This window comes from Nannospalax galili, unplaced genomic scaffold, assembly GCF_000622305.1.
Source record: "Nannospalax galili isolate Female #2095 unplaced genomic scaffold, S.galili_v1.0 scaffold577, whole genome shotgun sequence".
Taxonomy (NCBI): Eukaryota; Metazoa; Chordata; class Mammalia; order Rodentia; family Spalacidae; genus Nannospalax; species Nannospalax galili.
Window position 1 is genome coordinate 649,509 of NW_008340387.1, and position 27,273 is coordinate 676,781.

At 49.3% G+C, this 27,273-nt stretch overlaps 1 protein-coding gene across 5 annotated transcripts in view; it reads left to right on the forward strand.

Moving 5' to 3' along the window:
* The window catches only part of Hivep3 (human immunodeficiency virus type I enhancer binding protein 3), a 472,744-nt gene that overhangs the window by 308,867 nt on the left and 136,604 nt on the right, over positions 1-27,273 (forward strand). For all 5 annotated transcript variants that reach the window (XM_029564634.1, XM_029564635.1, XM_008835418.2 and 2 more), the window contains one exon: positions 23,663-23,743. The gene's annotated coding sequence lies outside the window, so the exon portion shown is untranslated. The remainder of the gene's footprint in view (positions 1-23,662; positions 23,744-27,273) is intronic.

The following is a 27,273-nucleotide window of genomic DNA, read 5'->3' on the forward strand; positions in this document are numbered from 1 at the left end:
GTCTTTGTAAATGGGCAAGGCCTTGGCAGGGCTGGGGAGACATGGACTGCAGTGGGGGCTCCAGGGCAGAGGCCTGGCTGCATTCCTGCCTGTGTTGAAGCCAGGGAGGCCTGGGGACACCAGTGATAGCCTGGCTGTGTCTTTTGTGTGTGTGCTTATCCTACTCAGGCTTTGCTGTTTCAGACCCACATGGTAAAGAGAGTTGAGTTCTGGGTTTCACTTCTGCCTTTTACATTGACTTGTTGGGTCTTTAGACAAGTCACTCGACTATTCTGAACCTCAGTTTCCTCCTCTGTAAACTGGGGAGACAAGCAGCTGGCCCACCCCACTTCCCTGAGTTGATGTAGGATCGTGAGTGGGAAAAACTCATAGCCCATCCTAGTGAAATAGAGACCAGAGACAGTTGTTCACTGAACAGAGCTGCTGGCTAGGCTGGAGAACACTGCTCAGAGAAGCCCTTATACCAGAGCAGTCCCAGTGTGAGGCCTGTGGGGGAATTGAGGCTTAGCTCAAACTCCCTGATTTCTTTTTCAGTTCTGGAGGTGGAACCCACAGCCTCATGCATGCTAGGCAAACTCTCTACAATTGAGCTACGGCCCCAGTACAACTGTCTCATGTTTTACCTGGCATCAGGCACCTAGTGTATCACTGGTCTCCCCAGATCTGCCCCTCACCCATTCCTGGCTACTAGACTTGAGACATCAGTTCTAAGCAGGAAGCCTTCATTCTATACCATAACCCCAGAAGGCCAGAAGGTGGACATGCCAGATGTGCAAAGAACCTCTGGGATTTGTGATTTGTGAGGACCCTATTCCCTTGCCTTCTGAGTCTCTGTGGAGTCGCATTCCATCTCTGGCCGCATCACTTAGCAGCAGAGAAAGAAAAGTCCTAGGCAGTCTATATGGCTCCCCTTCTCCACTCTCACTGTCCCAGGAACCTCACCAGTTGAGGTTCTCCAAGGAGTTGAGGCACTCTAGGTACGGTGGGGAAGCGTACACCAGGAGTCAAACAAATGGAAGGATGGTCTTAGAGCTGCTTTGTCAGAGCAAATACTTTCTACCTAGAGGCAGAGTTGCTTGCTTTGAAGTACCTTAGGAAGGTTACAGAGGATGGTGGAGGAGGGGGACATCACAGCCCACTCCCAGGAAACTATCTCATGCTAGCCATGCAAACCTGAGGAGACCATAGGCTCTTGGACTGCCCCTGAAAGCTGCTGTGTTCCTGGGAGAGGCTGAAGGCCATGGCAGGTGGTGATGTTTGGAGGAAGCTGGGACCTGCTTACTCTCTATCTCTAAACCCACAAGGCTCATGCCTCTGGGAGGGACAAGGTGTTGTTGGCCACTCACACACAATCTAAGCGCTTTCCAATCCTGACTAGCAATGGGACAGGAGGGCCAACCCTAACTCAGCCCTAGCCTGGGTCTCTGGAACTTCACAGTCACTTCCACGGCTCAAGGAACTCCACAGCTGCCTCTTCCCAACCGGCAGCAAAGAGCAAAATCATTACTTATAATGATCTCTGTTTCATGGTTTCTTCCATTGGCTTTTATCACACCCTTGGCAGCTGCTCCTGCTTCATGGCTAATGAGTGCTGACGGGCACCAAAGTGCACTGTGCGCAGGGCAGACATGTGAGCAAGGTGACCAGAACCGGCCTGTTCTGCCGAAATTCATGGCACACTTTTACAGGGTGTGTTGTGTGGGTATGTGGTCTGTGTGTAATGTGTCTGTGTGTGTGTGTGTGTATGTGTGTGTGGTGTGTATGTGTGTGGTATGGTATGTGTGGTCTGTGTGCGTAATGTGTATGTGTGTGTGTGTGTGTGTTGTGTGGGTATGTGGCCTGTATATAATGTGTGTGTGTGTGTGTGTGGTATGTATGTGTGTGGTATGGTATGTGTGGCCTGTGTGTGATGTGTAATGTGTGTGTGTGTGTGTGTGTGTGTGGTATGGCACATGTGATATGTGTGTTTATAGCTTTATAGCATGGGTTCATTTTCTGCTAGTAAAATTGTCCCCAGGTCCTGTGATAGAGCCAGAAGCTTGGTATTCCATGGAGTTCCTCCAGGAGCTACATGGTTTTCAGTTACATCACTGGAATGATGATGGGGATGGGGTAGAAGAGAACACACCATATTCTCTTCTGCAATTCAATGATGTCCTATGGGCTCAAGGTCAAATGTCATGGGTGCTCCTTCCTGCCACTCCCACGCTACCTCCTGGTCTTACCTGGATTTATATGGATGCCTTCTAATGGTCACCTTGGTGCTTCCTCAGGCTTGTCCCTGTGGTGAACCAGAAGGTCTTTCTAGAACACACAGTCCCATCATCCCCTGCCCAGCTCCTTATGGCCTCCAGGGTTAAATGCTAGATTCCTTTGGTGACTTGTAAGGCCCCTTGGCTCTGCCTTCATCCCTGCCCTCCTGCCAGCATTTGCAAGCAGCCAGTACCAACCCAGCCCCATGCAGTTCCAGTTCCTGGGCCCTTGCAAATGGGTCCTGCTGTATTCAACCTCCTTTCTCAATGCCCATCCTTTCTCCCATTCCCACTCACTATTAGGTCTGCCTCTTCTGGGAAGGCTTCCCTGGCGGCTCTGCCCATTCCTAAGCCTGTCCACCCAGTTTGCCCCCAGGTCTCCTTGCTAAGACTAAAATACCACAATGGTCTCTGTTGGTTTGTCTCCCAACTTAGATTGTGAATAACTGGTAAACACAGACTGCCCTGCTGTGTCCCAACCACTCCATACTACAGGGAAAATACCTGTTGAAAGTGGATAGAGGGAAGGAGAGAGGGAGAGATGGAAGGTGGATAAAACAAGCTTGCCTTATTTTGCTAATGTCATGTTCCAACCAGGGGCCAGCACTAACATCTGTAGAAAATTAGTGTCAACTCAATAAATCTTTTACAAGCAACAGCTGCATCCCAGGTCCATGTTATGAACTAGAGAGGTCAGATGGGTGAAGGGACTAGAGGGAGGCAAAGCAAGCCACAGGGGCAAAGCTGCCTGGGGTACACAGGAGACCCATGCTCAGCAGCTGGTGCTTGAAGGAGAAAGGATGGGGACCAATGGGCCAGGGAGGGGAGCGGGAGTTCCAGGACAGGGGTGACCTGCTGGGCCCAAGGTCCCTCAGTTCTTCCAGTGGCCCCTTCATTGAGACTGTATTTGGCTTCATAGATGAAGACCCAGTGTCACCCAGACTCTGGTGAGAAAAAATGTCCACACGACACCTCAGATGAAGGCCGCCCCTCCTTGTTCCCCAAACGAGTCACACCTTTGTTAGAGACAGAGCTCTGAGTTCTGAGAGGCAGCACAGAGTAGAGTTGCGAAGGTAGACTGGGGCCATCAGCCCAGGTTCTGACCCCAGCTCTGTTCCAGAGCAGCAAAACTATTGTGGGTAAGCTACTCAACTTCTCCATGCCTCAGTTTCCTCACTTTCTTCGTAGGGATGGGAATGGAACTTCCTGCCATAGCATTACAAGTCTGGGATGAGATTCTGTAGGTAACGGCTCTAGACTCGGCCTGGCACAAGATCCATATTATATAAACATTAGCTGCTGTACTAGTAATTAACCAGCACGCCTGCTTACACCTCTTATTCTGGCTTATGAGCTTTTAAAATTCTGTAGTAAGAGCATTTAGCATGAGCCCTACCCTGTGATCACCCTTCATGTGTGCAGTGCACTGTTGTTAGCTGCAGGCATGCTGTTGTACGGCAGGTCAGCTTGCCTCTCTGAAACTGTAGTCCTATATAGACACCTCATGCCCCTGCTGCCCACTCCTGGCACCTCCATCCCACCCTCTGCTTCCCCAAGTCCAGACACCCCATACAAGTGGAATCATGCAAGTACCCGCCTTTCTGTGATTGATTCCCTTAGCATGATAATCCTCCATGCTATGTTGTCACGGACTTTAGGATGTCCCTTCTTTGTTAAGGCTAAGTGGTGTTTGGTTATGGATGAGCTACACACCTGTGGATAGCACATCTTTCTCATTGATTCAGTGGAGCTTCGGGTTGTCCCATCCCTTGGCAATCAGGATCCATGTGGATGTGCACATGGCAGCACAGACATCTCTTTGAGATCCTGTTTGCAATTCCTTTGGAAGCATACCCAGCAGGAAGGTTGCTGGATCACACGGCAGCTCGATCTCTATGTTTCTGAGAGCTCACCATGCTGTTCTCCATAGCAGCACACCCTTTCACACCCCATGGTCAGTGTGTCGGTTTTGGGATCTCTCTGCTTATGACCTTGACACCAGAGCCTAGCTTAGGTCCTGTCTTGTGGCTCACTGACTCTTCCCTTAGGCATTATACACACTGGGCTCTAAAAAGATCGTGTGTTAGTGCAGATGGTCACTGCAGGGACTAAATGACCATGTGTTCCTTAGGTGCCCAAATGGAGTCATTTGATGAATGTTTGTGGACTATCCCAGTGGTGAAAATGATGTCTGCTTCTCTTTCCTCTCTACCGCCCTTAAAGTATGGTTGCTGGGGCCTGGATGTCTCAGGGCTTGCTTAGATGTAATCTCTTGAGCTGTCAGCATCAGAGAACTCCCTGGGTACCCTGCATCACAGATGGAGGCCTGGTATTTGACAGTGGAGAGGTGAGGTACAGGAAGAACCACTTCATTGGCCCCAGAGGCAGACTGTTCTGAGGAGGAGGCTGGCCTCTGGAGTAGAGTGTGGCTGCATCCCAGCTACCTCCACAGCCCAAGTCCATGTGTGACTGGGAATAGGTCACTTCTACTTCAGCCTCTATTCCTGGCTCATACAACTTAAGGCAAGAGATAATCTGGCCTGCTAGAAAGGACACGAGGCCAGAAATGATGAAGTGCTGGGTTCAAATCCTGAACTTCTTGGCAGCCCCATGCCCTCCCCCATGTTGGTGTCAGTGTGAATTGTCATTCTGGGGCTCCTATGAGACTGAGGAGATACTGAGGAAGGCTCTGTATGTCTGTCTCCCAAACCTGATTACGTTATTCCTTTTTATGAATACGGTTTGGGTCCCCAAAGACAGACATTTAAGAACCCAATGACCCTGGGCCTCTTGGTAGGGACAGGCACACCTTGAACAGTATAGGGCAGCCAGGCTTCTGTGGGCCAGAAACCCACCATGAACTAGAAAACCTGAGCCACAGTAAGTGAACTGATGCCCATGTGTCTCAACATGCCGGTGAATTATTCCTACCAATGAAGGGATGGATGACCGTTGGTTCAAGGTCAAGATGGAATTCCCTGACAAGGAGGGCCTAACTCAAGAATGGAGCTTCCCTGTGGTCCGTGGTCTTCTTTCAAGTCCAGCCTCTGTGCCTTTCTCCACATTTAGATTCTTTTCCTTGTCTGCTTCAGTGTTGTTCTCTTGCTAAGTACCAGCTCTGCTTGACCGGATCCTTCACATCTCTTCTTCAGAGCTTCTCTGCCCAGCCCAGAGGTCCTCAGGGGGCCTGGGCACCCCCTGTACCTGTCACCTATGGCAACAGCAGCTTACTCGGAGCCTCAATTTCAACTGGTTGGCATTGGTCTCTTGCTTTATCTAGAGTGTGCTTCTTGGAGCTGGAGAGGTCATTCAGTTATTAGAGTGCTTGCTTAATATGTATGATGTCCTGGGTTCAATTCTCAGCACCCCATAAACAGGGTATAGCGGTGAATGCCTATAATCCCAGTCCTCAGGAAGTAGAGGCAGGATGATCAGAAATTCAAAGTCATCTTTGGTTAGATGTCAAGTTCAAGGCCAGCCTAGGCTACAGAAGACTCTGACTCAAAAACAAGTGTGTGTTTCTTATTACTCCTACTTAGGGGACTCCTCCCCTCTAGCCTCCTCATAGGCCATGGCCTATCTAAGCTAGTTTCCACCCAGTAAGAGGGAAGGCTAAACTTGCCCCTCAGTCCCCCACTAAAGCCCTCTGGAGCCTTCTTGACTCCTTTGGTCTCAGCTCTACTGCCCTGGACTGGATTGAGGCTTGTCATGCCAGGCCACACACACTGTGCTGGTATCGCCAAGTGAGAAAGAAAGGGCCCTTGTTCCCATCCGCTGACATGCCTGGATGGCTCCTTGTAGGGTGCTATAGGGCTGGACCAGCTGCTTAGATCCCAGTATGTCCATCTCTGTCACCTACAAAGAGAGCTTCCAATGTCCCTCACTTATAATTACAAGCATCTGGGGTGCATAACACACTAAACGTTTTGCATGTTATCTTAATCCTTGCAGCAGCCACTGAGGTCGGTGCACCAGCAGTCCATTTTACATGTGAGGAAACTGAGACTCATGACCCCATGAACTGGGTTCCTATCTGGCTGCCAAACCCACAACATCCCCTGGTCTAGGAACCTATAGTCCTGGCCCCACCATTTACTGTCACATGGGACATGTTCAGGGTACCAGGCATAGCTTTCTTGCTTTAGAATGAACCAGAGGCTTGCCCACTATCCTGTGCTGAGTGGCAGGGCATCTTATGCTGCTAAATGCCATAATTTTGATTCTGGGATCCCCAGGTTCTGCCCATGGACTCCAGAACTTGGAGTCCTGTGAGCTCCATCTTCTTGGTACCTTTTCTGCAGGCTCCCTGAAGGCTGAGGAGAAGATTGCTCAATCAAAAAAGTACTTGCCTTGCTTGAGGACCTGAGTTTGATCCCCAGCACCCACTTAAAAAGCCACATGCGGTCACATTTGTAATCACAATGGGGAGGCGGAGGCAGGTGGCTCCCTGGGGATCTCTGGCTAACCAGTCTAGCCTACTTGGTGAGTTTCAGGCCAATAAGAAACTACTGGCAACTGATGACTGCTGGGAAGGGAAGAATTCAGTCTCATTTAAGGGTGAAATTCTTAAGTTGACGGGGCACCAGTGGGTGAGCCCATACTGAAGGGCATTTGGGGGCACAAACCTGATTCTATATCTTTATATATATTGGCATACAGAAATTTGTTGAGGGGATAGAAGGAAGGGTGTAGATACAGGAAAGGGATCTATGGTCAAATATAATGTGTGAAATTCACACACAAAAAAATTTTAGAACAGAAAAAGAAATAAATCTCCTTTTTATAAATTAAAAACAAAAACAAGCTGAACAATACTCAAGTGTCCTCTGGTCTCCCTGTACACATGCACACACACATGTGCATGTACACCTGCATAGGTAGGACGGACGGACACATACACGCTTACATGCATGTACTCTTGCATAGGTAGGATGAACAGACCATATACACACACGTGTGTGCACATACATACACACATACTCACACACATGTACTCCTGCATAGGTAGGACAGACACATACATACATACACACAATAGGCTCCCTGAGAATATGTGTGTCTCTCCCTGTGGGCCTTGCTGTGTGAGAGGGCCACACACAGAGCCATAACCTGTCCTGCGGTAGATGCTCAGTATATATTGACTGAACAATTGACTCACCTGCCCCTCTGCCTCTCCCTACAGTCAATGTCTAAGTTTTGGCTAGAACTCATGCCCTGAAATGTGTCCAGCGGCCCATGTAGTGATAGATAGGCCCTGGACCAACAGGCAGAAAACTTCCCCGTGTCCTGCTTGCCCGTGAACCAGCTATTTCCCACCCTATCTGGGCCAGTTCCCCACCCCCTAGAAGTAGTAGACAAGGAGTCTAAGAAGCTCAGCAAGCTCATTTCTGCCCCAGTGCCTTTTTACTGGCTAGTCAATGTCTGACATGTTCTTGCCCTGCCCCTCACTGCCTCCAGACCTGTGCTGTAATGCTGCCCTGTGGGAGTTCACCCCCTTAGTTGAGCCTTCTCTGTCACCAGCTCTGCTCACATTCGCTGACCTTCCTCAGTTTCCATTCTCTTTCCCAATTATCCCTCCTACCTGATAATATTTACTTGTTTGACTACTATCTGTTTCCTCAGAAAGTAAGTTGCAAGAAGACAGGAATTTGGTTTGCATAATTTGATGCCCACAACAGTGCCTGACCCATAGTGCGCACCTGTGAGGTGGAAGAAGACAAGAAGGGAGAAGAGGGGGCAAAGTCTAAGCTCCATGGGGCCACACCTGCCCAAATTAGGGTCCCCAGAGATCATTGGGCCACTGGGGATGGTTCTCTGAAACTCAACCTGAACTCCCATGGGGCTCAGCCCTGGTACCTCCACTGAGGGAAACCAAACCCAGAATGATGTGCCCGAGCCCACAGGTCACAGGGTGGCTGTGAGGACAGAGAGAGGAGAAGAGAGGAGAGAGAGGTGAAGGCTGACTGCGTTCTGCTGCGCATGTCTACCCATTCCCCACAGCAGGCCTATGAGGCCTATGGCCTGTGGCTGGCACTCAGACATGCTTTAGAATGGCCCAGAGGCTATCTATTTGAAGGTCCAGTTGAAAGGTCCTTTCTACTATCAGGGGCAGGGGACAGTCCCATCGTTATGAGAAAAGAGGGCAGCATTGACTGTCAGACCCAGCCAGGCTTCTACCATCTCCTTGCTCACATCTCCCTGCCCTGCTCTGTCCTGCCCAGCACTACTCACTCCATACAGCTCTCTGCCTACCACAAAACCCAACTGCTCAGCCAGGCATTCATGACCCTAACACAGCCCAGACCTTCTTCACCAGGCCTCCCCTGCACCCTGTTATTTATCCAAAGGTCATCCCACCTCTCCTCCTCCAGGAAGCCCTCTGTGACCACACCCACCCATGAGTCCTCTCCCTGGCCTGGGCTTACCAGCTCTCTTGGACTCTCCCGCTGTTAGAGGATGCTAGAGAATCAATGTGGAACTACACTTAAATATAGCAGGTGCCCTGGCCTGTGAGAAGCCCTGATAGACAGGGACAGGAGAGAGCTTAAATGGACAGGTCTTCTGTCTATCCTGAAATGACCAGAAGTTATGAAAATATATATGGCTTGTAGATTGTGAAGCCCCATTCTTTCTAAGCCCGGGTGTCTTTAGCTGTGGCTTAGAACCTTCTGCCAGGCCTGCTGTCTAACTCCCTCTGGGCTCACCTCACTGTCTAGCTTCCCCACTAAGCTTCCCATGGGTCTGACTGTCCTTTCTCCTATGCCCTCCCTTGCCAGATCCTCCTTGTGTTTTCCTGCCCCTCTGAATTCACCCAGGTCACACCCCTGCACATCAGGCCACACCTCCTGAAAACAGGTGGACTTTCCTTCCCCATTCTTTTTCCTCTGGAATTGGCAGAGCCCATCAGCTACAGCGGAAAACCAAAGTCCCCTGTCACCCATTTCTGTGTGCTGGTACTTCTCTAGTGCACACCATTCCATGCTTCCCTGCGACTTTGGACTTGGTCTTAGTGTAAAGTACACAACACAGGTGCTTTACCTTGGGACTCTCAGCAAAGCTGACACCTTAGAAACATCAGCTTTACTGGGGCCCAGCCTGGTTCTAAGAGTTTGTCACTTTCCCTAGGAAAGGGTTGAGATCCAGAGATGCTAAACACTTAGCTCACATGGCAGTATGTGACAGAGCCTGCATGGGGATCCTGGCCCGGCTGACTTCAAAGCTTTCCTTCCCCTTGCGTGACTTTGACAGAGGCAAAAATAGCAGACTGATGCTTTTAAAACCTGTTGTCAATAAATTGCTATGGATATCTTGTTTGTCTTTTCCTGCCCATGTCTTCCCACATCTCCCACGGGTGCTGCTATCTCAGCCCTGCCAAGCAGCTGGCAGGTGTGTGAGGGCCCATGGAGTCCCACTCACCTTCCCTAGCCTTCTGTGGGCCCTTTCTAGGTCCCCTGAACCTGGCTGGACCTCTCTGCAGAACCATGTGGGGAGCAGCCGCCCATGCCTCCTGCTGAGCTGCCTCCCATCCCTGACATCCAGGCTGCAGATCGATAAATGCATCTCCCGCTCTTCTCTCCTGACCATCTGCCTTCCCTGGTGGTCCCCTGGGAGTCCACCAGGCTGCTGAAAGCTCTGAGGTCTGAGAGAAGATGCTATTTGGGGGCCATCTGCTTGAGAGGTACCTCCGGCTGGAGTTCTGCAACTGAGGGAAGCAGTCCAGGCAGTGGGGGGGACTGCCAGGAGGGGACAGCAATTAGGGAACTCAGAGCCACCTTTATCTTTGGGCACAAGGCCAGAGTGTGCCAGCTCTCCCTTGACTCAGGCAGAGATGCCAGGCCTGGCTGTCGCTTGGACACATTGCCAGGGCAGATGGTGCCAGAGGGTGCAGGGAAGAGGGTCTGAACCTTGCCACCTCCCCCTACCCAACTCCTTTTAACACACATACACACACACACATACACACACACACACACACACACACACACACACACACACACACACACTTAAAATTGGGTTGCCAGTGACAACCTGGCATATCATCTTCTTTTTATATTATTCTTAGCCCCTCTGTTGCCATAGCAACTGAACAATGCTTTTTAAATATAGCAGTTAATTTTTTCAGCTTCAGCAACAAAGTTCTGGTGCTGTCCAGAAGGCCAGTGGCTGGCTTGTCTCCAGGGTGGCAGAGTCCTCAAGCGCTTCCCCCACCACAGAGTGTGAGCTGGGCCTGGATGTCCTTGAAGCTGGCAGGGACCCTCTGTGTTCCCTGACCTGGCCACCCTCCTGAGCTAAGGGGTGGTAATAAAAACTGGGTTCTGGAGTCAGCAGACCTCTGCCCCTTCTTCTCTGAACCCCTATGTCTTTGGTTGTCAAGGATGACAGTAGCTGCTGATGAGTGACAGGAGGTGAGGCAGGTACCTGGGAAATCACCTCTGCTTCCTTCTTTTCTTCTTGCCTTCCTCCATGCCTTCCCTCCCTTTCCGCCTCACCTCCCTCTTGCTTTTGCCTCTTTCTCCTCCCCTCCACCCCACTGCCTTGAATTATTGATGGTAAATTCCCAGTCAGTAACATCAGAGGGTTAAAATCCATAACCAGCCTCCCTCCAGTCTCCCGTCAGAGTGCCCTCCCTCCCTCCCTGAGCCGGTGAGCTCATCTGAGTCATCAATCATACACCCTGGCTTAAGAGCCCAGGCCTTGAAGTCCAGCCCCTGAGCAGCCAGGGCAGGAGGTGGCCAGGCAAGGTTGACTGCTGGAAGGGCCAGCTACTCTGAAGCCCTGCACAAAACAGGCAGTGATAAAGAATGCTTATCTGAGGAAGGTAACCTGCAGAGGGCCATGTCAGGGGGACACTCCCTACCCAATGACTAGAGGCCTGTTTCCAATGTTCTTGGCTCCCCCAACATCCTCCTGAGTGCCCCTCCTCCCATCAGCTCATTCATCACCCACTCATTTCTCTGTGTCCCTGAGCTCAGCATGGCAGTCTTAAAACAACACACAGCAAAGTTTCTAATACTCTGAAGCAGTCAAAACACCCCAGCAGGTAGTAAGTTCCCCATCCCTAGAAACAGGGAACCAGAGACAGGACACCCAGGGGGCAGGATGTTGTGGGAAGGACTAGAGGTTACAAATTGAATAAACTCATGTCTCAATCCCTCACTCTGTAATGGAAACAGTAATGTTGAAGTCACCATATAATCTTGTAGAGCCCGGGCACTATGATGATCCTCATTTACCAAAAAATGTTAACTTTCTCAGGATCATTTAGATAAGAAAGCTGGCTCTAAATCCAGGGTTCTACCTGCCCTATTAAGTTCACCTTGCCTTATGGACCAGTGACCAAGTGTTGCTCCCTGCTGAGCCCCAGAGATGGGGTTCAGGCTGCTTGCTCTCTGGGTGCTGGCAGTCTTGTTATGGGCCACTAATTAACAGAAAATGAAGATATGCCAAGACTGGGGTGTGGGTCTGTAATTCCAGACACTCAAGAGGCTAAGGCAGGAAGAGAGCAAGTCCAAGGCCTTCCCAGACAACTTAGTGAGATTCAGAAGGAAGGAAGGAAGGAAGGAAGGAAGGAAGGAAGGAAGGAAGGAAGGAAGGAAGGAAGGAAGGCAGGTAAAAGTAAAACTACCACTGGGGAGGGAGGGAGGGAGGGAGGGAGGAAGGAAAAGAAAGGAGAGGAAAGGAAGAAAGAAAAGAAAACAGGGGTTGGAGAGATGGCTCAGTGGCTAAGAGCACCAGTTGCTCTGAGGACCTGGGTTCAGTTCCCAGCACCCACATGGTGGCTAACAACTGCTTATAACTCCAGATCCAGGGGATCCGACACCATCTTCTGGCCTCTGCAGGCATTGCATGCACATGGTACATTTACATACAGAAAAAAAAGTCATATCGTAAAAAATAAATATAAATAAATATAAACTTTTTAAAAATATGAAGGGAGGGCCAGGCATGGTGGCGCACGCCTTTGATCCCAGCACTTGGGAGGCAGAGGCAGGCAGATCTCTGTGAGTTTGAGGCCAGCCTGGTCTACATAGTGAGTTCCAGGACAGCTGGGGCTACAGGGAGACCCTGTCTCAAAAAGACCAAAAAATAAAATATATATATATGTGTGTGTGTGTGTGTGTGTGTGTGTGTGTGTGTGTGTGTGTGAAAAGGAGTGGGGGTGGAGCCGTGGATTCCATCCCCAGTACTGGAAAAGAAAGAGTGGGAAGGATAGAGAAGAGACAGGAAGGGGAAGGGCAAGGGGATGGGGAAGGGCAAGGGAAGGGGAAGGTGGCTGGCAGCCTGCAGAAAGCCATGCTTGGAACACTCCCTAGCCAGTGACCAGATGCAGTTTCCAGTACTCTTGGCTCCCCAGCATCCTCCCATCATCATCCTGAGCAACCCCTGACTTGCTGGAGGGGAGGGGAGGAAAAAGGAGGGAAGGGGAGAACTAGAGGAAAGGAAAGGGAGGGAGGGCAGGAGGGAGGGAGGGAAGGAGGGATGGAGGGAGGAAGAGAGAGGAGAGGAGGTGAGAGGTACTGTCAGGGCTGTGGGAGCCCTGAGGTGGGAGGATGCTCTGGGCTGGAGGAAACCAATGCTGGAGGGTCAAGTGCCTGTGCTTGTCAGGACCTCGGCGGGCCACAGGCTCCTACGAGCATTACTTGCCTTTATTGAATTCTCCCAGCTGTTCTTCAAAAGTCATACAGTGCCCACTTCTGACAGATGCTCTGCTGGACTTGTCAAGGTCACACAGCTCAGCAGTGGTGGAAACCTTGGCTGTCTGACACCAAGACTTCCGTAAGGTGGGAGGTGGTGAGGGAGGGAGGATCAGTCTTGCCCTGTCATGCATGGATGGTAAAGGGTCTGGCTGTCAGTCAACACTGTCATTCCTGGCATGGGTCCAGCCTGGAGGTGACAGCTGAGGGGGCCTGGCTCTTGCCCCAGCCTGGCACAGTTCCCTGGTGCTTCCTTCCCTGGAGAGTAGGGAAGAAGGGACAATAGTTATGGGAGGGGGGCAGTGCATACCATATCGGAGACCAGCTCTGGCCTGCGAAACCAGAGAGCTGGACAGGTTCTGGTTCTGTTGGGGTCCCAGTGACCCCTGAATCAGGTTGGCTGATTGTTGACTTCCCCTCTTCACTCAGGACAGAACATTTGTTGCCCTGCCTGTCTCCCATGCCAAAGTCAATCTGTCACCATTTGCATGGACCCTGGCCATCCGCCTAAAGCATCAGACAGCCATAGGCCCCCACACCCCCTTCCTTTGCTTTAGTTTAGAGCACATGGAGCCCCAGCATTCTATCCTGCATCTCTCCATCTGCCTATTACTGCATCTCTCAGCCACAAGACCAAATCCCGTGAAGGCAGGGCTCAGACTGCCTTCTATGTCTCTAGTTCCTGAGCAGTGTCTGGCACAGGCAAGCACAAAGAGAGCTTCTTTACGGAATGAATGCCCATATGAAGAGGGATGTGCCTCCTCCAGCACTTGGTCCTGGGCAGGGTACTTAGACATGCTTATTCCACCTCCTTCACACCCACTGAGGTTCCCCTAGCATAGCACAGAACCCAGCCTGGGGGAGGTGCTGGATGGATGTTTGTTGAAGCAGTGATCAAAGCTCTCACCCCCCTGCACCTCAGTTTCCCCATTTATACACTGAAAGATTGGTCACCTAGGGCCTTGTGAAGTGTCCTCCCCTGTGACGTGCTGGGATTTGTGACCTGCTGAATCTGCACCTGCACTCAGTATATCTACTCCACTGTTAGCCGCTTTGTGTTTGTCCCCACTTTCAGCATTGGTCTCTGTGCAGAGCCCGCCTGGCCCTTGATGAGCAATTAAAGCCCCCAGAATAGCCCATTGTTCAGAGTCAGGTGCCTGGACCCTGTACTTATCTCCAGTGTGCCGTGTGTGCTCAGGTCTCTGCCAGCCACGTGGTGGGCATTGCTGGAACTGTTCAGGCACTGGCCTCTGGGGCAGCCAGCCCCAAGGAGCAGCAGGAACTGGTGAGGAGAAGGCAAGAAAGGGAAGCAGCCTTCACTGAGAGCCAAGCATTTGAGAGGTGCATTTCATATGTCCCCACAAAGCCACACCAGAGGGGATCATTAGCTCCATTGTACAGCCAGGGAGTCTGAGGTTCAAAGAGGTCACATGCCCACGGACAGCTTCAGGCTCAAAGAGGTCATATGCCCACAGACAGCTTCAGGCTCATGGAGCTTCTGAGGAACGTAGCTGAGATCTGTACTCAGAACTGCCTGGCCCAAAGCACAAGGTTTTGACTGACCCACTTGGCACCCTCTAAGCAGTGGAGATCGTCAGCCATCATTAACCTGGAAGGCCACAGTCCTGGGGCTGCCAGGCTTCTTGCTTTGTGCCCTTTTGCTCAGCTTTTGTCCATCTCACCTCCTCTCTAGGACAGAAATTCCTGTCAGGACAGGAGGCTGGAGGGCTGTAGAGTAAGAAAAGCCAGAGATGAATCTAGCCATGTCCACCATGAGGAAGGCACTGGGAGGTCAGCCTGAGGGTGGCAGAGTCAAAAGTGCCGAGGAAAAGACTGACTGGGGTATCAGGTGCATCACCCAGGCACTGCCACTTACCAGCTGTGTGACTTTTGACAAATGGGTAATTTCTTGGGCTTCAGCTCCTTTATCTGTGAAAGAGACACTGTCCAACACATCCCTCTTTGAAGGATTCAAGAAGTCATCTAGGTAAAATTTTTAGAGACCTTGGTAGGAAGTGAGTACCAAGTAATATCATGTCACAATCTCTGTTGCTCCGTCCCAGAATGGAGGAGCCAGGCTTGGGGTGTGAGACAGTGGGAGGGCCCTGCGCCCCCACTGAGGAATACGGTGGGAACAGGTTGGAACTGTTTTCCAGTCAGGAACCCAATATCAGGCTTTGTTAGATGCCCCATCATCGTGACAGGGAGGGCTGACCTGGGAGCAGTGGGTAGCACAGGCATGCAAGTGGCACAGGGAAACGCTGTTAGACATGGAGAGGAGAAGGAGAGAAGAGTCAGACATTCACTCAAGACACAGACAGAGACATTCCACGTGGCTCAGAGTCCATTCATCCAGTTGCTGTGGGGATGCACACCTCCAGCTTCGAATGGAGATTGTGTGTGGTATGCTTTGTGCTACAGGTAACAGCAAGCTGGTTTCAAGAGCTTCAGCAATAGGGGTTAGTTAGTTCCAGGAGTCTATAAGAGGGAGGTCCCAGAACCGAGTAAGTCATACCCCAGCATCATAAAAGGACCCAGGCACTTCTCAGCTTCCTTCTGCCCACCTGCCTCCATATCAGCATCATTTCACCAAGACTTCACTCAGACTCTGGTCCCAGGACCATGTGCTGGAGGGAGGACCTGCTACAAAAGAAAGTCATCTTTCTGATCATCTCCTCTTTATTTATGTTTCTCCGTTTGCTGGATTCTTTTTCTCTCCTTCTTTCTTAAAATTTGATTTATTTATTTTTATTGTATGTGTATGAGTGCTATGCCTGCATGTATGTAAGTGCACCCGTGTTGTGCAGTGCCCGGGGAGAGCAGAGAGGGCTTCAGGTCCCCTGGAACTGGAGTTACAGATGGCCGTTAGATGCATGTGGGTGCTGGGATTCAAACCCAGGTCTTCTGCAAAAGCTGCTGATACTTTTAACTGCTGAGCCATATCTCCAGCCCTCTGAGATTCTTTTTCATTAGCAAAGAATACTTTTCCAGAGTCTCCAAAAAAAGGCTTCATTTCACTCTAAAATATGAGCAGTATATCCCATTGGTCAAAATTGAGTCCCAGGACCCCATTTCTAGAAGATGGAGTGAAACCATTGTTGCAACAAATTATTCCATTTCAGTCCTTGGGCCTGAAGAAGGGCTCAGCCCAATAGGAGGCCTCCAACCATGGAGGAGAAAGGGAGGGTAATGTTAAACTTGAACTTCTTTGGTTCACATTTGGTGGCAGAGCTCCTGGTCACAGCTCTTAAGTGTCAGGGAATGCCATTTGACTTCATTTCCCTGACCACCAAGACTCTTGAGTGTAAGCAACAGAAGCTGACTTCATATAGTGTATGTAAAGGGGAGCGTAGTGAACAGATGATGAGGATAACAAACCATGGGGAGCCAGGCTGGAGAACCAGTTCAGAAAGGGTCCAGCAGCCTCCAGGGACCCAGAAACAGAAACTCATCAGTAGCAGTCTTGTCATGAGATAGAGATGGAAGAGAGTCCCAAGCTTTGGGGCCCACAGCTTGCATCTGATGTGCTTGCTCCGTCTCGGGCCCTCCCTTCAGTTCCAATGAAGCAGGAAGGCTTGATGTGCTGTTTCCATAGACCAGGGGCTGTAAGCTCCCATAGGAAGTCAGGTGCTATTACAGAAGCAAGGAAAAGGGCACCAGGCAGCAAAAACAACAGTAAACGCCCACCATGGCAGCAATAGAGCTCTAGTCAGAGATACCTGAGGTGGTATGATCCCTGGTCCCCACAATCTCAGCTGCATGGTGACAGCAGGAGTCACATGGGCACCCTCTATCAGTTCAGAGAGGTACCCCCATGTCCTTCAAGGGTAGATTCTTCAAAATCCTTCTGTGCCACTTCCCTGGAGAATCATCCCTCCCAGTTGTTCTAAGAAGTAGAGGCAGAGGCAAGTGGATCTCTGTGAGTTCAAGGCCAACCTGGTCTACATAGTGAGTTCCAGGACAGCTGGGGCTACAGGGAGACCCTGTCTCAAAAAAGAAAAAAAAAAAAAAGAAAGAAAGAAACAAACAAAAGAAAGAAAGAAAGAAAGAAAGAAAGAAAGAAAGAAAGAAAGAAAGAAAGAAAGAAAGAAAGAAAGAAAGAAAGAAAGAAAGAAAGAAAGAAAGAAAGAAAGAAAGAAAGAAAGAAAGAAAGAAAGAAAGAAAGAAAGAAAGAAAGAAAGAAAGAAAGAAAGAAAGAAAGAAAGAAAGAAAGAAAGAAAGAAAGAAAGAAAGAAAGAAAGAAAGAAAGAAAGAAAGAAAGAAAGAAAGAAAGAAAGAAAGAAAGAAAGAAAGAAAGAAAGAAAGAAAGAAAGAAAGAAAGAAAGAAAGAAAGAAAGAAAGAAAAATCATATTATCAATCTGTTTACCGGTTACAGCCCAGAAGCTCTTGAACTTTTCTTCTAGACTGCAAGGATGAAGGGTCAACCCAGTCTTGCCTCCACAGAGAGCAGGGAAGGAGAAGACTCAGGCTTGGCCAGGGCTTTGGTTGCACAGGGTGGAGCAGGCAGGAATTGGCACAGTTCTCCTGACAGCTCTTGTCACTGGGCTGCCATTGTCTTCCTTTGCTATCGCCAAGGAAGCTGAGGCTGAGGAGGCAGTAACTTTCCCAGGGGCCCAGCTGATGAGTAGCAAAACAGGATTCTAGATCCCCTCCCAGTCACCTCACCCCTAAGTCCCCACCCCCAATCCTAAGAGGCCTCCATTGTTCGTGCTTCATCAGGTATGAGCTTGACCTTAGTCCACATCCAATCGTATGTAAATGAACGGGCGTGGCTGTGTTCCAAGAAAAGTTTATTTACAAAAACAGGCCGCCTGCTGGACACAGTCAGCAGCTGTCCTCTGCCAACCAGTGACAGCCAACCCCTGACAGAGCTAAAGTGCGTTTTCACCTTTGTGTCTGCTCTTCCCGTGTGTTACACTAGTATTGCTTCAGGGTGTGTGTCTGAAAGATTTTCCCTTCTGTCATATTCCTGGGATGGTAAGTTTTGGATGAGATGGATGCAGAATTCCATCTAAGATCTGGGTATGTGAACCAGGAGAGGGTCTCTTGCCTCCTTAAATTGCCCAAATTGTCATCTAGAATGGGGAGAAAGATCACATGCATGGGATTGTCGTGAGGTTCGGTGTGGTCCTTTATTCTGGAGCTTTGCATAGTACCTGGCACGTAGACATGTCATGTGCCTTTGTTAAGTTGAAGTTTCTTAAATGCCAGGGCCTTAGGAATAAAGGGAAGTAGAAAGTGTGAATATGCTTAAAAATGGAGAGTATAGATCTGTGTCCACTATGGTGGTAAATGGGTGAATGAATGAGTGAATGAGCAAGTGAATGAACCTTTGAGGCCAGAGGTTCCAGCTCTGCCTGTGTTGGTTTTGTGATTTGGAACAATGCTCTTCTCTGTGGTTTGTCTTTTTGTAAAATAGGTGAAATGAGCAAACTATCAATAGGCTCTCACTGATGAGGAAACCGAGATACAGGTATCCAGTTTCCCTGGACCAAACAGCTGGTACATGTTGAGACCAGGGTGCTCACCTCCGGACTCCTCCTGACACTGGAAGCTTGACCCTGAGACAAGGGCAGAACTTTTTGGTTCAGTGGATGTTTGCACTTTCCCATGAGCTGGACAGCCAAACTCTGGAGCTTGGAGGGGAAAACTGAGGGCAGGAAGGGTCTGCAACCACCTCAGGGACTATGACTGACAACTGTTCACCAGCTGTTGGTTGCCATCTCCAGCACTTAGGAGGAATTTCCCTTTCACTCCATGTGGGTTCCCTGGGGAGCACCCTGCCCAGGGAGTTATTTCCCAAGCAGTTGCCCCACCTCCATGGAGGCCCATGTACATTTTTGAGGGCCAAATAGGCAATTTGCCTTTTCACTCTAGCCTTTGAGCTGTGGAGATTTGGAGTCTGGGCTACCTAGAAAACCCCTGGCAAAGACTCTAAAGCCATGGAAGCAACACTTAGCTCAGATGAGCAGATGAGGAAGGATGGGCTCCATCAGGAGCTACTACGGGGCGTGATATTCATTACTGTGGAGGGGACTCAGGAGCAGGAGTGACATTTAACCTACCCAGCATCCCTTCAGGGTACATGTGCATGTCCCCATTTACAGAGGAGGAAGCAAGTGCACAACTAGCAAATGACAGAGTGACAGAATGAAGACTATATATAACTATCTGCCTGGAGCCTGTGACCCCAACCACAAGTCACATGTACTACCAGGCAAGGGACAGAACACAGTTTGGAGAAGAGGAAGGGCTGTGGGGCCTGATCTGACAAGGAACCAAGCACTGGGGGACCCGGTGCCCCAAGACCAGTCCACTCTGCTTATCAGTGCTTACAACACAGGTGCTCACCTCTGCCCAGGGAGTGTTACATCCAGCTATTCATCTAATGTGTATCCATTAGGGACTTGGCAGTGCCGGGACCTATCCTAACTATAGGGGACATGTCGTAAAGTGTAGTGGTTATACCTAAGTCTTCCTGGGTGCCAGCTACTGTTTGAGGCACTGTGCATGGATTAGCTCATGCTAACCCTCACACCAACTCCATAGGTCACTGTTATTATCTTTGTATATGAAGAAAATAAGAAATAAGAGAAGCAGGTAGCCCAATGGCCCACAGCCATTCTACTTGAGAACCAGGACTGGAATCCTGTCAGTTGGATTCACCTGTCTAACTACCCCTGCCCTGTTTGGCATTTCGTAAACCCTGCTCTGATGTAACAGATATTTTTTCCTTAAAATAGATATGTGTTTTGCCAATTTTTCCCCCCTTTTCCCTTCTTGGGAGGCTCCATGCGCGGGGCTCATCGGCTAACATAAGACATTTTCAGTTTGGGTTTTGTACCATTTTATATGACATGGGGATGGAGGGGTGATTTACACCACTGGCTTCTCATAACCCTGCACTACTGGCCACACCGTGCCATGCAGTGGCCTGGCATTCCTGATCACTTTCATGCCCTGGGCCCATGGTCTTAATTGTCCCATTGCATGTCCACATCCCGCCCCTGCAGCCACACATTTCCTTTTTCCAATCTCACTGCGGTGCTAACTCTCCATGCAACCTCCCCGCACTAACTCTCCTCCTTTTTCCCAGTGTGCTCCGCTTCTCTCCAGGTCTCTAGACCCACCCCCTCTTTTCCTTGGAGGACAAATTTACCCAACAACATGCTGTGGGGCTGGAGAAATGACACAGCAGTTAAGAGCACCAGCTACTCTTGCAGAGGACCTGAGTTCAGTTCCCAGCACCCACATCAGGCAGCTCACAGCTGCCTGCAACTCCAGCTCTGCAGAGGGATCTGATACTACTGGCCTCCATGGGCTCCTGAACTCATGTGCACATTCATGCATACAGATACATATTTCAAGATAAAACAAATCTAAGAAATGGGTTATGACAACACCCAAAGTAATTTAATTCAGTTCTGTTTGCTGAAGAACAACTAGGTAATGAGAATGCTTCTAAAACGTTTGGCATCACAGGGCCAGTAGGAAAAAGTCAAGGTCACGGACAGAAGTTTAGATCATGTTGTACTATGGCCTTCACTGCTCTGTACCCATTGGCAAAATCTACCACCTCTCTGAGCCTCTCTTTCTTTATTTACAGAATGGATTGTCAGTACTGATTCTGTCTGCCTCCAAGCACTTTTTATGGAGACTAAATGAGGTGGAAGATGGGGACACGATTTCGAAGTAGGAAAAAAAACAGTGGACAAGGGTTGGTTATTGGGCCAGTTTGAAAACTTGGTGTCAGTTTGATAAATGAATAGTCCTAGCAGCCCTGCAGATTGACTCTTTGAATGACAAATAGCTCCCTTCCGAAGATCTGTTGATGTGTTTGGGGTCCCAAGAAGGCGGTTATCTTTGGCCATTCCGATGCTCCCATCCCTGGAATTATTTTGTATCTAATTTTACATAATCCTTGAACACTCTTCAACCAATCATTTACTGATGTCCATTGGGAGAGAGACCTTGTGTTCAGCCCTGCAGGAAGACAGAGATGGGTTTTGAAATGATCTCTGCCTTCAGGAGCTCTTGATAAGAAGAAATGGAATAATTGTTACAGCATCAGCGTATTTGCCCACCATCACAGCACTTCTGTGGATTGCTAAAGTTACCATGCAGAAAGTGAAGTAAATTAACCCAAGTTCACACTACTCTGAAATCATAGAGCTGGGTCTGAACCTAGGAAAGAAGATGGGAATCCAAATAACTCCATCACAAAGCAAGGGCTACTGTGCATCCCAATAAAAAGGTGGAGGTGGTGACGATGGTTGATAGCAGTTGTGCCACTACTGTTGTTGGTAATAAAGATGACACCAATGAGATCACAATTGTGATGACAGTGACAGTGGTGGGGAGGTGAGGATGGTGATAGTGGTAGTGATGATGATGGTGGTGATTGCAGTGATGCTACTGTTGTTATTGATGATTATGATGATGATGGCATTCATGGTGATGATGGGAATGATGGTAATGACAATAGAAATAATGGTGATAGTGATGATGGTGATGATGATCCTGATGGTGACAGTGATGGTTATGATAGTGATAATGGTGATGATGGTGATGACCATGCTGCTGCTGCTGGTGTTATTGATAATGATCATGGTATTCATGATGGCAATGATGGGAATGGTGGTGATGATGATTAGAAAAATAAGATGACAATGATAGTAGTGATAATGATGATGACAGTGAAGGTTATGACAGTGATAATGGTGATACTGGTGATGGCCATGCTCTTGCTGATGCTGTTATTGATAATGATAATAGTATTCACAATGATGATATTTTGAATGATTGTGATGGGAATAACAGTGATGAGGGTGATGATGGTGATGATAATGATGATAATAGTAATGATTGTGATGATAGTAGTGATGATGGTGGTGATAAGTGATGAGAGTAATACTTATAGGAATATGGTGATGATGATAATGATGATGGTAGTAGTGATGGTGGTGGTGATAGTGGTGGTGGTGATGATGGTGGTGATGATGGTGGTAGTAATAAAGGTGGTGGTGGTTGTAAAGACGATAATGGTGGTGATGATAGTGGTGGTGATAATGGTGATAGTGATGATGATGGTGGTGATGATAGTAATGGTGATGATGGTGATGGTGATAGTGGTGGTAATAAAGGTGGTGGTGGTTGTAATGATGATAATGGTGATGATGATAGTGGTGGTGACAGTGGTGGTGGTGATGATGGTGATGATGGTGGTGGTGATAATGGTGGTGGTGATGGTGGTGGTGATGCTGCTGGTGGTAATGATGATGATGGTGGTGATAATGGTGGTGGTAATAATGATGGTGGTGGTGGTGATGAATGATGGTGATAATGGTGATGGTGATGATGGTGGTGGTGGTGGTAATGATGGTGGTAGTGATGAGGGTGGTAGTGGTATGAAGATGATAGAGATGATGGTGGTGGTGATGATGGTGGTGGTGATAATGGTGGTGGTGATGGTGATGATAATGGTGATGGTGATGATGGTGGCAGTTGTAATGGTGGTGGTAGTGATGAGGGTGGTAGTGGTGATGAAGATGGTAGTGATGATGGTGGTGGGATGATGATAGAACAAATGGTGATAAGATTATGGTGGTAATGATACTCTTCCTGTACCATTTGTTGAGCCTCTGCTTTGGCCCAGACCCTGAGCACTTTCTACTATTTCATTTAATCCTGGTGGCATGCTCCAAAGTCAGGATTATCCTCTCCACTCACTCCTGAGAACTGTGAGCTGGAGAAGGGACAAGGCCTGCCCAAGGGCACATGACCAGTCTGAGTAGGGCTTGAGTATCAGTGGACTTTACTGGAGAGCTGCTTTTCTTAGTGCATCAGGATCCCTGACCCATGGGCCATGGGACTAGCATCTCAGAAATGCCCATAAATACCGACTGAGTGAGTATTCAGTTCAATGGATGGATGTCCCAGGGCACGAAGCTTTAAACTCCTGAGATGTAAATAAAATCCTAAATGAGTATGCGTGCAGCCGCTGTTCAGATCTGTGTGGTGATGCTGTGATTGCTCAAATACAAGTGAATTACGAAGCATTATGTGAGTTACACCTTTTGTACTGCTCTTTTCCCAGTGAGAAAATGCTAAGTATGTAGTCATCAACAGGAGGAGCTTTGAAAAAATAGTTTCACACAAGATAGGTCTGTGTCCTGACAATGGCGACAGCATGCACCATCCTGCACAGCATGCTCAAGGTGCTTTGTCCAGTAGCTGGCACAGTGATCATGTGAGGAAGGAAGCCACTCTCTAGGCTGGGCATTGGACCTCAGGGTCCACTTACCTTCATCGCTGGACTTCATCTCTGCGAGACCCCACACCAGTACGCCAAATGGCCATTCCGTGGATGAATTAATGAATGAATAATGGGAAGAGAAAATGAATTATAATGAGTGGTGCCCAAGGAGCCATGAAGGGTGTTTCCTCAAGAAGAATGTAACAGTGAGAGTTCCACAGGAAGAAGGCAGGCTGGGATGCCTACCAGTCTGGGAAGGAGGAAAGTGACTTCCCATTCTATAAATGGGGTGCGGAGGCTGTGGTCACACATCCAGGTGGCAGGCCTGACATTGCCCCTACAGTCACAGTCACTGTGTTGGGAAGGACCAGTGGATAGGCTTTGCTTTCAATATGTTTTGAACTCTTTAAAAGTTAACAGATGGTAGAGGCATTATATTCTCACTTCTCTGCCCCTACAGGTCTCCTTCCAACACAACCCATGAAGCTCTGCAAAAACTCCGATCCAACTCGACCATGACACCACAGCCAGCTTCTGACAGGTAAGTAAGTCCTCCCCATTTCCTCCTGTACATGCACAGCACAGACATGGCTCAAAGGCCAACAGGCCATGTTTTATGGGTAGAAGGTAGAGGGGAAATTGTCTCAGTCTTGGACTTTAGACTGGAACAAAACTACCCAGACATCCAGTGGGGCCACTGGCATTTCTATTGCTGACTGTGTGTGATGAAGAGAGCATCCTGGGAGGGCAGCCAGGGAGCCCGTTCTGGTTCTGACCCAGGCTGCCTTCACCTCTCAGGAGAGACCCAGCACATTCCTGTAGAACTAGGCAAAGGACTCAGTGGATGAGTGAGACAGGCCTTAGTAGCTGGTTTAGGATCTAGACAGCTCAGGCCTGGGAGGAGGAGCATGTGGCTGGTACTACAGTTATCACTTTCTTCTCTGGGCTCAGGCCTTGCATTTGCAAAGAGCCTGCACTGGGTTGGATGTGCATCGTGTGTGGCAGAGGGACCTATGTCCCTTCTATAAAACCATGCTTGAAGTCAAACTCAGACAACCTCCAGCCCCAGGCCTGCCCTCTCCTGTCCACTCATCTGGACATCTTCCGTTGCTTGCTGGGCTGTTCTGTGTGCTGTGCACTGAGACACAGAGATGAACAAATCATAGCATTGCCTTTCAGAAGCTTCCATTTCCATGGACAAAATGCACATGTAAGTAACCATAGTACAGCAGATACTAGGCAGCAGGAGGGGGCCTGAGCTGGCCAAGGGGCCATTCAGGAAAAACAATTTGAAAATGACGCTTGAACTGGGCTTTGAAGGATGAGTAGAAGTTCCCCCAGCTACTTCTCTCCATGGGCAAAGGGCCCCTGCACTGAAGAGACAGAAAGTGCAAAACGGGGGTGGCGGGAACCAGGGTACAAGAGGAAGGTGGGCAGAAATGAATTAGGGGGGTGGGGTTGCAGCATTTTTGAATACATTACAGGGAGCTGAGTCTGGGTCCTTTGTAAATAGGACAGAAGGCGTCAACTTCATGGTTCTGAGCAGGGTCTTTAGGCTGGGAGCTGACAAGAGGTGTTGGTTTTAGATCCCACTGCATAGCGACAAAGGTCCCAAGGCAGCATGTATCTTGTAGGGTATCTGTGGGAGGGCCTCCCTGGTGTAGGCACCCTTCCAAGGAGCTGCATAGACAACCAGGTCCGCATCCTGAGCAGGTGAAGCTCTGGCCATGGGCTGTTTGGCTTGCCCTTTCCTATCTCCACCTGTCCTCCTCTCCTCTGGTCCCTGCAACACTATCAGCCACCTGCCTGGGGCAGGGACCTTGTAAGGGCTCAGTGCTGGTGTTCCGTGCCTTCCCTCTTCCCCTTCCTCCCTCCCCCGCCCTTGTGGCCTTTTTTCAGAGTGTGACACTTCAAAGTCTTGATGCTTTACAGTTTCCTCTCTTGGCAGAACTCCAAAAACTTTCACATCTGTCATCCTCTTATGACATAAAGAGCAGGCTTTGGGGCCAGAGGGACCTGCCCCCTGGCATGTCCCTTCCCTCCTGCAGAGTACAGCATGACCAGTGTCACCTCAGGCTCCCCAACCACTAAGCACCTATCTCTTAGATGGTTCCAGAATCAAACACAAGGGTCATATGAACAGCAGGCACAGAGCCCATCATAGGGCTGGATCTCTCATGACAAGCTCTCTGGCCATGTCCCTGCCATAGGGCAAGTGGGTAGAAAAGATCTATGAGGTCTGGTTCCAAGGGGTCATGAGTATGTGCACCTTAACAGGAAGTGACACAATGACCTTGGCTATCCTTGGTAAAGCCCACTCAACAGAACTCCATTCTAAGTGCTAGTAGTCAGGAAGTCAAACAAATAGGACAGTTCTTTCTCCAGAAGAAACATCAACAAGAAAGTGACTGCAATATAAGAAAGAAGAAACCAAAGCATGCAGGAAAAGCCAGGCAGGTGCTGGGAGAAGGCTTGTGGAGTAGGAGGAGGGCGTGTGTACTGGTGCTGGAGGGCTGCACAGGGTGGCAGTTTACCTGGGCTGTGGGAGGAAGCAGAGGGCAGTCAAGGCAGTAGACTGCACAATACATGCATGACAGGCCTGGCTGTGAACCCTCTCTTACATTGGGGGATCTACATCTGGTATTTCTAGTGACCTGCCCAACAGGGCTCCTGTCACGGGGGAACATTCCTAACCTACCAGCTCAGATGCCATCTGGAGGGTCATAGCTGGGCCATGCCCCACAAGTTAAGAGGAAGAGGGCTGAACTCCAGGCTAGGGTCAGTAGGGAGACCTCAAGGGTGAGTGACTGAGAGCTCCTGTGGCTTCCTCGGCAGGGGTTCTGGGCACAGGCTGCCCTCAGACTCCAAAGGGGCCTGGAAATGTTACTGCGCTTGTGCCTAGTACAGGGATGGACACGTTGAAACTTGGGCCCTGTGCAGGTACACAGAAGGAGGAATGCAGGCCTAAATGCCTGTGCTTTGTCACCTGAGTCTCTAGCAGAGCTCAATGCTATGGGACCAGAGATGGAGGGTGAAGACAGGGTGGGCACCCCAAACAGGGAACCTGAGCCAGATGGTTGCCATAAGAAAAATTATAAATAGGAACCACTAGGCATGTACTATATGTACCATGTGCCAAGTACTGGTCTAAAGGCGGTGTATGGATTTGTTCTCTGCTTGCACAACTCTATAGAGTAGAAGTTTCTGTCACCCTTTTACAGATCAGAACTGATAAAGAGGCAGTGCAACTAGCCCCAGCATACATAGCTAGGAAGTGGCTTAGCCAGGTTGAAGCTAGGTAGTCAGGTCTGAGGGAGTTTGCTCAAAGGATCCTAGGTAGAGTTTCTCTAAACACTAAGGTACTTACAGGGTTGGAGCTGGATCTACCTTGTTTCTAGTATATACTAAGAATTCAGTAAAGACATATTCACTAAAAAATGCACACATGTATGATAAATTAGATCCTGAATTATTTAGGGCAGAACATGGGGTAGGGGTTCTTAGGAAGATGGGGCAGGTGGGGAAAAAGCCTTAGGTCAGAGCCCCTGGAGTTTCTAAGAAGCACTACCAGGCCTGGAGATCTGGAAAGCCAAGAGAGTTGGATAGTGGGGGTGTCTAAGTGATACCCCTCCAGCCAACCCTACTCATGTGGGGATATGGTGTCTGCTGCCATCCTCACCCAGCTCATGTCACTTTGTCCTCCCGACCTTTTGTGCCTACATCCTCACTTGTCACTTTTTCCTCAAAGGCTCCCACGAGCAAATCTGGCACCCAAATCACAAGAGCCCACAGGTGGGGAAGGTGTGTGACAAAGGGGTTCAGGGGAGATTACTCAAGACTCACCTCTCACCAGGCATGGTAACACACACCTGTAGTCATCCCAGCACTGGGGAGGTGGAGGCAGGAAGATCAAGAGTTCAAGGCTAGCCTCAGCTCCACAGTGACCTCACAGGCAGCCGGGCTACTACATGAAATCCTATTGAGAGGGAGAGAGAGAGAGAGAGAGAGAGAGAGAGAGAGAGAGAGAGAGAGAGAGAGAGAGAGAGAGAGAGAAAGAGAGAGATTGTTTTT